This window comes from Trachurus trachurus (genome assembly GCF_905171665.1).
Source record: "Trachurus trachurus genome assembly, chromosome: 21".
Classification (NCBI taxonomy): domain Eukaryota; kingdom Metazoa; phylum Chordata; class Actinopteri; order Carangiformes; family Carangidae; genus Trachurus; species Trachurus trachurus.
The window spans coordinates 19,915,310-19,924,737 of NC_139899.1; the positions used below are offsets into that span (position 1 = coordinate 19,915,310).

The following is a 9,428-nucleotide window of genomic DNA, read 5'->3' on the forward strand; positions in this document are numbered from 1 at the left end:
CTGATGTGGATTTCTTTCAATATTTAAATATGAAACAACAATACTTTTATCAATACAATACAATGACACAGGATCTCTTTAGGGCAGCCAACACTGCAAAAAAGCAACAACTCCACAACAGAAAAGAAGAACTGAGGATATTTATGCATCCCATTCCCAGCATGCCTTGCTGCTCCCTGCTGTAAGATTGCCAGTGTGTCTTTAGCACAGGCATTGCCAGAGGTGACTCTACTGAACTCCAGCCACTTTTTCTTTGACTGCCAGGTAAGTATAGGACCAGGGGAAACGGCCACACAGCGTCTGACTGAAAATCGTCCAGTCGACTTTTACTGCACCCTGCTGAGGAGCCGGGGTGGAGAGGCCGCGTTATGAATGCTTTAATCACAGCCAACATGAAAAATTTCTCAAATAGGCGAACTGAGGGTTCTGTAGGAAATAAAGATTCTGGCTGTGGCATAGGAAAGTTAAGGCCATGTGAATATTACACGAACATCTAGAGCTTAAAAATGAGTTACAGTAGCTCAGTGGAACATGTTCTCAATACTTGCCTCATTCAAGCAGAAAATAGATGTCATTTCACAGTAAATGGAGAGAGCCTGATTGGGCTAATAATGATTGGTCTGTGACATTTCAATAAAAGTGTCTCGCTAAGGAGGCATGGGCTGAACGAGGAACATATAAATAGACAAAAAGGTTGGGTCTCCAAGAGAACACGCTGCTCTTCTCTATTCTGCAGAGGGCATGGCAATAGGATGTTAAGTGTGCACATTTTCTCAAATAAAACACTGACCGAGGGGCTTGTTCCTCATAAAATATTGAGCCCTTAAGTGTAGAGTTGTTCTCCATCTAAAAAAAATAAAATAAAATAATAAAGCCTTGGTCCTTTAATATTCAAGCAGCGACTTGTCAGCTACAAACTAATAGATCACTGTGAGGGTATAAAAAAAAAAGGCAGCAGGGACAGGGTCCACTGAGCATCTGCAGACCCACAGACAGTGTGAACGATGTGGTCAGGAGGGGCCGTGGAGATTTCTGAATTCATTTGTCGACTCAAAAAATTCCAGGCCAGGTCTCCCAGGATGGTGTGAACAGAACATGGTATCATTGCAAATACAGCATGTGATCCATGTATAAAGAGATTTTTTCCAGTGAGGTATTACATGAGTGGGGACACATTTAGAAACGGGATACAGTTTGAAATAGATGTGGGTGTTGGGTGGGCGCATGCATCTTCACTACTGGGGCCCAGAGTTATTTGTGAGCAGGGTGAACTTGGGTGAAGGGTTTTTTTTTTTTTTGGGTTGACACGACCAAAATCGTACTCTAACTCAGGAGTATGCTTGAAATCAAAGTGCTTGTTGCAGCATATCTGCATCTAAAAACAGGCTCCCCACACAGTTGTCTGACGTTGGAACTGCACAAATCGATGAAACTTTCTGAAAATGGAAAAGGCTTCACGCAAACACATCTCCAAATCTACAGTTTGGTTCGGATCTTTGCCATTTAATTTCACGGCTCCATCATCTGGTATCGAGACAGAGGTTGTGAGTGTCATCGTGATTTCAGCCTCGGTTTACAGAACTATCATCAAAATCAGGGTCAGGCATGTTACAGCGTGTCAAGTGTTCACCAAACAATGTTTCCACGCGCTGGATTACGGTCACACAACGCTCTGTTAAAATTCATAATGCGTGTCAAAGCTATTCACTGTGACAACCAACTTCTCCCATACTGGAACGATGAGCTTCTGCAAAAAAAAACAACAACCCTACAATTGGTTATCTCCACATTGTTGCTGCTGCGCTTCTGAGGGAAAAGTGACAATATCTCAACTTTTCCAGCCAGTTTTTTAAGTCGAGGGAAGGCACCAGGCTGCTATTTTTATTTTCCCCGTCACAATAAGCGGTAGCCTGCCGCGCTATAAGGAATCCGGGTCTGTCTTTGTGAACGTCTTGCTGGCGAGACGTCAGGGGAGGCAGTGTGACACACTTTGACTGCGGCCTCTCAGAACAGGTACAAACACTGAAGCCAATGCATTGAAACACCTCGGCTCGTTCCAAACACACTGGCCCCTTAATATTATCTCCCTGAACCAGCTGCCTGAAGCTTATTATTATGTTTAATTAAAACCAAACATAAAGGAGGTGAGGACAGTGACGATGTCCTATCAGGTCTTCCTCAGATGCCATATGAGCAGGATTGAAAAAAAAAACAGTCCTGAACCAATTAATAATAGGTCGACTGCATTTGTGGGCAGATTCAGATAATAAACTACAAACCTGATGTTTTTTTTGGTCACAAGTCTGGTGTTTGACACTGGCCTTGGCGTGTGCAGTGTGTATTCAAGCGATTCAGTTCAAACTGGAGGACTTTGGGTTTTTTTCTTCCTTTGGTGTAAATCCTGACAATCTCAAACTTAATCTTCACTTCAAGGTTTATACAGTACTTCACAGAAATTCAATCCAATTTTAAGTTTTCTTGAACAAAGTTTGACTAAACCAGCGCTCCAGACAGCCGGGGCTTTGTACCTGTTGTTTCCACTGAAGATCATCATCATTATAAATTAATCTCATGATAGAAAGGTGTAACCTTCAGAAGCGGCGTTTCATCTCATCGTCTGAACTGCTGTGTGTCACACGGAGCTCACACAGACACAAATAATCTCATTAACACAGGTTTTGACTGAGACTTCCTTCTGTACGTCTCACACGTTTGGGGCCACATGTGGATGATCCCTGTCAGATTCATACATTTGCGATGCCAAACAGGGAAGTCCAACACTGTCTTTGATACAGAGGTATTGATTGGGCCATTTTTGTCACTGCTAGAACATGAGCCTTCAAAACGTAGCACTGTGTTTCTGTACAGCAAGTACAGTACTGCTGCTGCACTTCATCATCTTATCTCCAGATTCTAATTATGGAAAATTGCAAATCAGACAAGAGGAAAATGAGACAAGAGCGACGACGGACCATTACAAGGACGTCAGGAGTCACTTATATTCCTGAACTGAAGCAAGAAAATTGAGCGCAAAGACGAAGCATATTCGTGGACGAAATGAATTGCTTCTCTCTTTCCGCACTTAATGAACCCCCAGCTGCGGGTCCACCCTGCTTTAGCCTCGAGAGGCAATGAGGTTATTACCATGTGGGACATCAGACTTCACCCTGTGTAATTATACTGCCAACGTCCGAAGCTTTCCAAAAGGGTTCGCTGCACTTCATCACATACTGAAACCCTAAAGTGCAGCTGTTAAGAATAGCCGGCAGACTGAATGGCTGGCTACCTAAGTCCATATACTAAATGAGCGGCTAAAAATAGGACAAAAAAGCAAGAGTCTCCTTGTGTAAAACAATCAAGCAGAGCGGTTTTATCCAGTGTTCTTGCTTTTACTTCTGCCAATGCTCATTTCGTAACATGGTGGAGAGGAGAGGAGAGGAGGACAGCTGATGATTTAACGTTTGTTTGTGCAAATAAAACATACAACATGATGGATGTAAGAATTATTGCCCTTTACTTCAAAGGAGGAAACTTTAAATCCAGGGGTTAAACCCTCCCTATGTAGACTGCCCTAATCCTCCCGCTGCTCCAGCATGATCACATAATGAAAGGCTTCCTCCTCCCTTCACTTCCACTTCCAATGCTCACCTTCTTTCCTTCCCCCACATCTGCCTTATTCTGTGACCTACATTCAGCTATGGTGCTGTGCATGCAGATGTAAGTGCAGACACTGCTCCACTGACTGTGTTTGTGTCTATGTGTGTTTGCTCTAAAGTCAGTCATTTCAAAGATTATGCCTTACCCACGCAAGGAACTGAATTAATATTGCATCCACTACTGCATCTCTGTCCGTGTGAGCAGAGGAGTGTGTGTGTGTGTGCGTGAAGTTACTGTACTACTGCTGTTCTTGCCAGTCTTTGTGTGGAAATGTGACTTACTACCAGCAGTAAATCAGCCGCCTCCTCACCACTGGCACCTAGCATGTGGAGCTGAGAACACACTGCAGGCGATACAGCTCATTCCAGCCATCGCAGCTCCTGCCAATCACATAGACCGGTGCATGCAAGAGCATGGCTGCATGCACGCATATACAGTAGATGCACTGCTGAGCACTGGTCAGCTTTGAAATCTAAAGTAAAAGCACACAATTTAGCAACAAATGGAACAAAACATTGGCCAAGCTTCAGTTTCTCCTAACATGTCAGGAGGGTGAATGGAGACACAAAAGGCCATGGTTTAAAAAAAAAAAGAAAAGAAAAGAAAAGAAAAAAGCCAGACATACCTTTGCCTCACTCAAACTTGTAGAGACTTGAATGAGATGAGAGTCAGCAAAAAGTGTATGACAGTGCTAGCATGACAGCACTGCTTTGAAGACATGGCCTAAAGGAATAATATGTTAATCAGTTAATAGCATGTCTGTTATTTGTTCAAAATGTACTTTAAAGGGATATTTTCAAGTGAAAAAAGGACAAAGGTGTTGCTTCATATAAATGTAACTTATTTTCCATTAGCCAAAAATAATGACAAATTTTCCAGAAACCCTAAAAGACAAAACATTTGGCATTTAAAAAAAAAAAAGCTAGAATAATTACGTGACACGCCATCTGAGTGATAACTGTTTGCAGAGATGGTTCAGCTTGTAACTGCAGCTCGTTCATTCATTCATTCAGCCCTGGTGGACATTAAAATCATCAGATAAATTTAACTGTGAACCATGAAAAACCTCGTCCATGTTGCAGAAACACTTAACGCATTGAGTGCCGCGCTCCTTTCCAAAGTTTTAGTCAAGTGTACCGGCAATTTAGACCATTTTTGACGATTTTTGTAGAGCCACAGTGTATTCTATATTATTGCCACCAACACATACTGTGGCTCATTTGAAAGGTGAAACTTTATGCTTCAAATGGCCACAAACCGTTTGTTTCTACGTGCCTCCATTCCTAAACATGGCTGGGTTTCACCAAAATCCCTGCTTTTTTTCTAGAAAAGGAGATGGAGCGTCTGTTTGTGCCTGTCGCTTTTCTGACACTCGCATTTCTGGATCAAAGGGCTCGTGTAAGATAAATATATACAACAATTGTTGTTCTATTCACAAATCCACCATCGGGGGCGGGGGGGGCGCCACTAAACAACAATAACACAGACGCACCGTGCCGTGTCACAGCCTCTAGCCGCGGAACGTGATGGTCTCTCGGCCAAAAGCAGGTCGGGAACACCGGCCCCACCGGTGGTCGCGGTCCTTCTGTGGTACGGGTCGGTGCCGGCGGCCTGCTTTGGCCCAGAGACCATCACATTTTACCGCGGGGGGACCTTGGGGACACGGTGTTGCTCCAGATGAAGACCGGGCGGGGGGACCTTGGGGAGGACACGGTGAGAGCTGAGCAGCTGCGCTGCATCCACATGCAGAACTCCGTTTGCAAAAGCCGAGTTATGATAAAAACTTCCAGATCATGAGCCTTATGAGTTTTTGATCGTCATCCATTTCAGTTCTGCTCGTCTCGTTTTTGGCACTCAACGCACGGGAACGAAAAACGAGAAATTACGTGGTTGGCACTCAATGAGTTAAGATCGTTGGCTCATTCTTCAGACAGCCGATATCGTCCACCAAGGATGGATTAACTAACAATAGCTTATGTATTGATCGCTAGGCGCGTGGTGCAATAGAAAAAAACATGTGTCGATAAAAAGTTCGATATAAAAACATGGTTTCCCTTCCTTTTTCATTATAGCCTATCCTGTAGCTAACACCGGCGCAACGCGCTGCACTGAGACACAAGCAGTAAACGGCTGTCAATGAGGGACAATTAATCAGCGTATTTTCACCATCTATGAGAAGTACCGTCTCAAAATAATACACAAGTTCAAGAATACAATAGAAAGTAAAAATCAGCTGTAGTGCCGAGTGAGTTGGTTAGTTCCAGATAAACAAACTTTTTTCCGACTAGCTGATGCATTGTAAAGCCCATATGATACTAGGCTGAACCCGGGTGAGTTGATTTTTGCCTATAGCTTGTTTTTGTTAAGTGGCGTTTGTTTACATGGTAACCTACCAGTTTCTGAACTACCTAAAATTGGTAGTGTGCTATTCCCACCAAAGAAGCCATTATTTATTTTTTTGTTTTATTTATTTTCATTATTTATTTTAATCAATACATCTTTTATGACAGTGAACTGGACACAACTTAAGGTTTCGGACTGAACAAGGCACATGACAAGGTACACCTAACAAACGTGTACGTGCAGTTTTAAAGGAGAACTATGCAAGTCCGCTTGCTTTTCTGCTGTTTCGCTTACGCTCCTCTTGCCCATGTGTATCCGTTTACAACAAAGCCGGCGAAAAATCAATAAATGGAGCGGTGGAAAACTTTACATGACATATACGATATTACGGTGCGTGCGTTTGTGTAGTCTTAACCGTCATGAACAAAAGATTACGGTTTGTGTCGCGGTGTGCAGAGACAAGAGCTGGGGACACCGGGACAGTGGCCAGGTATTGCATGGTTGGTTTTCAGCCGTGAGACGCCAGGCGAAGGCAGAGAGCCTCCATTGTCACTCATAATAAGTCACAAGTCATGTAGTTAACGATCACAATTACTCCGGAGATTTTTAATTAAGGTAAAAATGTAGCATAACCACGGGAGAACTCCTGCTTGGTTCCTTTTTAAGTTTTCTCACCAGTGCGTGTGTAAGTGTGAGATGTTTGATTGGTTTCTTGGCAGTCTCAGGACCAGCCAACTGCTTCACCTTAAAGCTGTCAAACCGTGTCTCGTCAGCACCGAGAGAAAAATATTTTTTTAAATGTGAAAAACAGGATGAGATCTGTTCTCTGTGTAACACAAAAACACACATGCACACACACAGAGAAGCAGAAAAACATCACACCATGTTTTTTCCATTTTGTGAAATGATCAAAGAAAAACAAGCAAGATGCCTTTGATCCCGATTCTCTCTTGGTGGTAGTGGGATCGGACTCATGAGGGATGGTTCTGTGCCGCTGAAATACCAGATCCAACGAGGTCAGAGAGTCCCAACTCCATTAAAGACTGATCCCACTGAGGCAGATTAGGTCTGTCCTGTCCCCCCGCTATCCTCCGTCTCAGCACTGATTATATCAGCCCAGCAAAAAATGTCTATTTTTGCAAAAGGCGTGCACAGACGCTCATTAATCTTGTTCTAAAGGAGCAACCACATCCGATAATGGCCAAGAAGTGCAGGGAGGGTGGAGGGAGGTGGAAGTCTCTCACACACACCTGTCACAGACCATCTGTTATAGGAAATTCACACCTGAGCCACAATGCAGACAGGAACTGCATGCTGCATCTACACTTATGTGCCCACACATGCACACGACGGCCCCTCATTCTGCAGACGTCCGAACCACAACAGCCAGCTGACACCTGGACGCACACACACACACACACACACACACACACACAAACCCAGACAAGGTCACTGCACTACCAATTAGCCCCTCTCTTTCCATCAGAGCACCATGTGAAGTGTCCAATACGCCTTGTAATTACCAAAGCAAGAGGACGTGTTTCATTTAAAACCAACACTACTGACATGACTCTTGAGAGAAAACAGGCCTCTGACTCATTCAGAGTGAGTAACAAACAAGAGAAAGTCATCTTCTTCCAGAAATCCACTCCCTATTCAACGTCTGAACAGTCTAAAAAAAAAGTTTAAAATCAAACAGGATGGCGCCTAAAAGCAGTTTGGGAATCACAGTGACAAACAAACATGAAAAGACGGACACTAATGTTTAGGTTTAAAAGGGAAGCGCCGCTTTAAGAATAAAAGAACGTCTGATGAGAGCACAGGACGGGGAAGAGTTGAATCATCCTGACCTTCTAAGCGCATCCTATTCTGATAAATCACACGGGGCAGCGGTTCTCGATGACAGGCTTTCACGGTGCACAGAGCCCTCTCAAATACAGCCTGCCAACAGCAAGGTCCTATGAAGGAAATGCTGCTCTACACCTCACATTATGATCCATAAATACAGCCGGGAGCGCTGACGCCCACAGTGGGCAGTCGTTTGATGTGAGAAAGTAGAGAAAGTCCACTGAAGGTTCATTTCACTATCCATTCCTCCTACTTGTATAGGCTAAATGGACCTAACAAGGCTTGCACCACGCAGACTGAATGGCCCTCCGTCACCCTCTCACACCTCCAGTCAATCACACTCTGTTTGTTACTGAGATGGGAATAGATTCACGCTCATCCATGATTCAAAAAGAAGAAATTAAAAAAAAAGGTAGAATAAAGGCTTGAGAGGCTTCATTTTTCCTCCCAGAGCATTTCTGTGGTCCAAAAGAGAGCAGATCTGTCAGGTTAGCACATATGCTAATGCTTTAAAAAGAAAGAAAAGATGCTGACAGGGTTCATTCATATCAGTATTGCACACACTGGATGTTGTATTTGTGGAGGAAGAGATGTTCATGACTGTCCAAAGAACAAGCCCCTTAATCTAAAGCTCTACAGCCATTTTCAGACGGCTTAACCTCTCGATAATCTGTCTGAACTCTGGACACTTACTTCTAAACACGGACTCAGATTAACAGCCTATCATAGACTTATAGTACAACCATGAAAGCAATGCCACAATAAGCTGCTCAACATCCCATGTCTCTTTTTAAGACGATACAACGGAGGGAGTAAGGCAACAAACATACATCACCACCACCACACACGCACGCACGCACACAGAGAGACGAGCGCCAAAACAACGTCTCCTCTCAGGAAGTTTACAACCTTGTGAAGACAGCTAATTACCAGGGAAGTTCATGTGTTTCTCATGGAGAGTCCCCGTCCATCTGACACACACACACACACACACACACAGACACACCGACTCACACTCAGCCAGGAGTGAGCGGCACAGCTGGTCTTGATGACTCCAGCGCTCCTGCTTTTGAAGGCTGAGCTCAGATAACTGCTGCTCTGGTCAGTTAGTGTGCATCTGAAATTACACCTCCACCTTTCCCAGAGTGCCCTGCCCATGCAGTCCCTCCACTCCTCTGTACTGTAACTCCACATATATACAGTCTGGAACAGATAAAACTGAAACTCTATACCTCTACCCTACAGGCCAGTTGTAAATTATATAAGAATTTTAAGGATTAACTAAAAAAGAAGAAGTATCGACCCAAAACAAAGTTGAGCCGTGCCAGTTCATGGGCAGGACACGAGTTGCTGAGAACTGAATTTTGATGATGAAAGTTGAAGTCTGTGGTCTTGAACCTCCCCTCAGCCTCACAGAGAGAGATCCACCTCGGTGTTTTTTGCTGCTGCGTTTAAAACTTTACCGTTTGGTTTCACTGTCACTGTTGTCATGGCGCTGTGTGTGGTTGCAGAAGGCAGCTGGTTTCAGAGAAAAGGTCTCCAAAAAAGAAAAAAGAAGAAGAAGAAAAAACGCCATCACG

General features: G+C 43.9%; 1 protein-coding gene across 1 annotated transcript in view; it reads right to left on the bottom strand.

Moving 5' to 3' along the window:
• Nucleotides 1–8,822, bottom strand: part of st6gal2a (ST6 beta-galactosamide alpha-2,6-sialyltranferase 2a) — a gene marked incomplete at its 3' end in the record, with an annotated part of 36,493 nt that extends 27,671 nt beyond the window's left edge. The window contains exon 1 of the mRNA XM_083996466.1: nt 8,779–8,822. The remainder of the gene's footprint in view (nt 1–8,778) is intronic.
• Between the last annotated feature and the right edge of the window lie 606 nt (nt 8,823–9,428).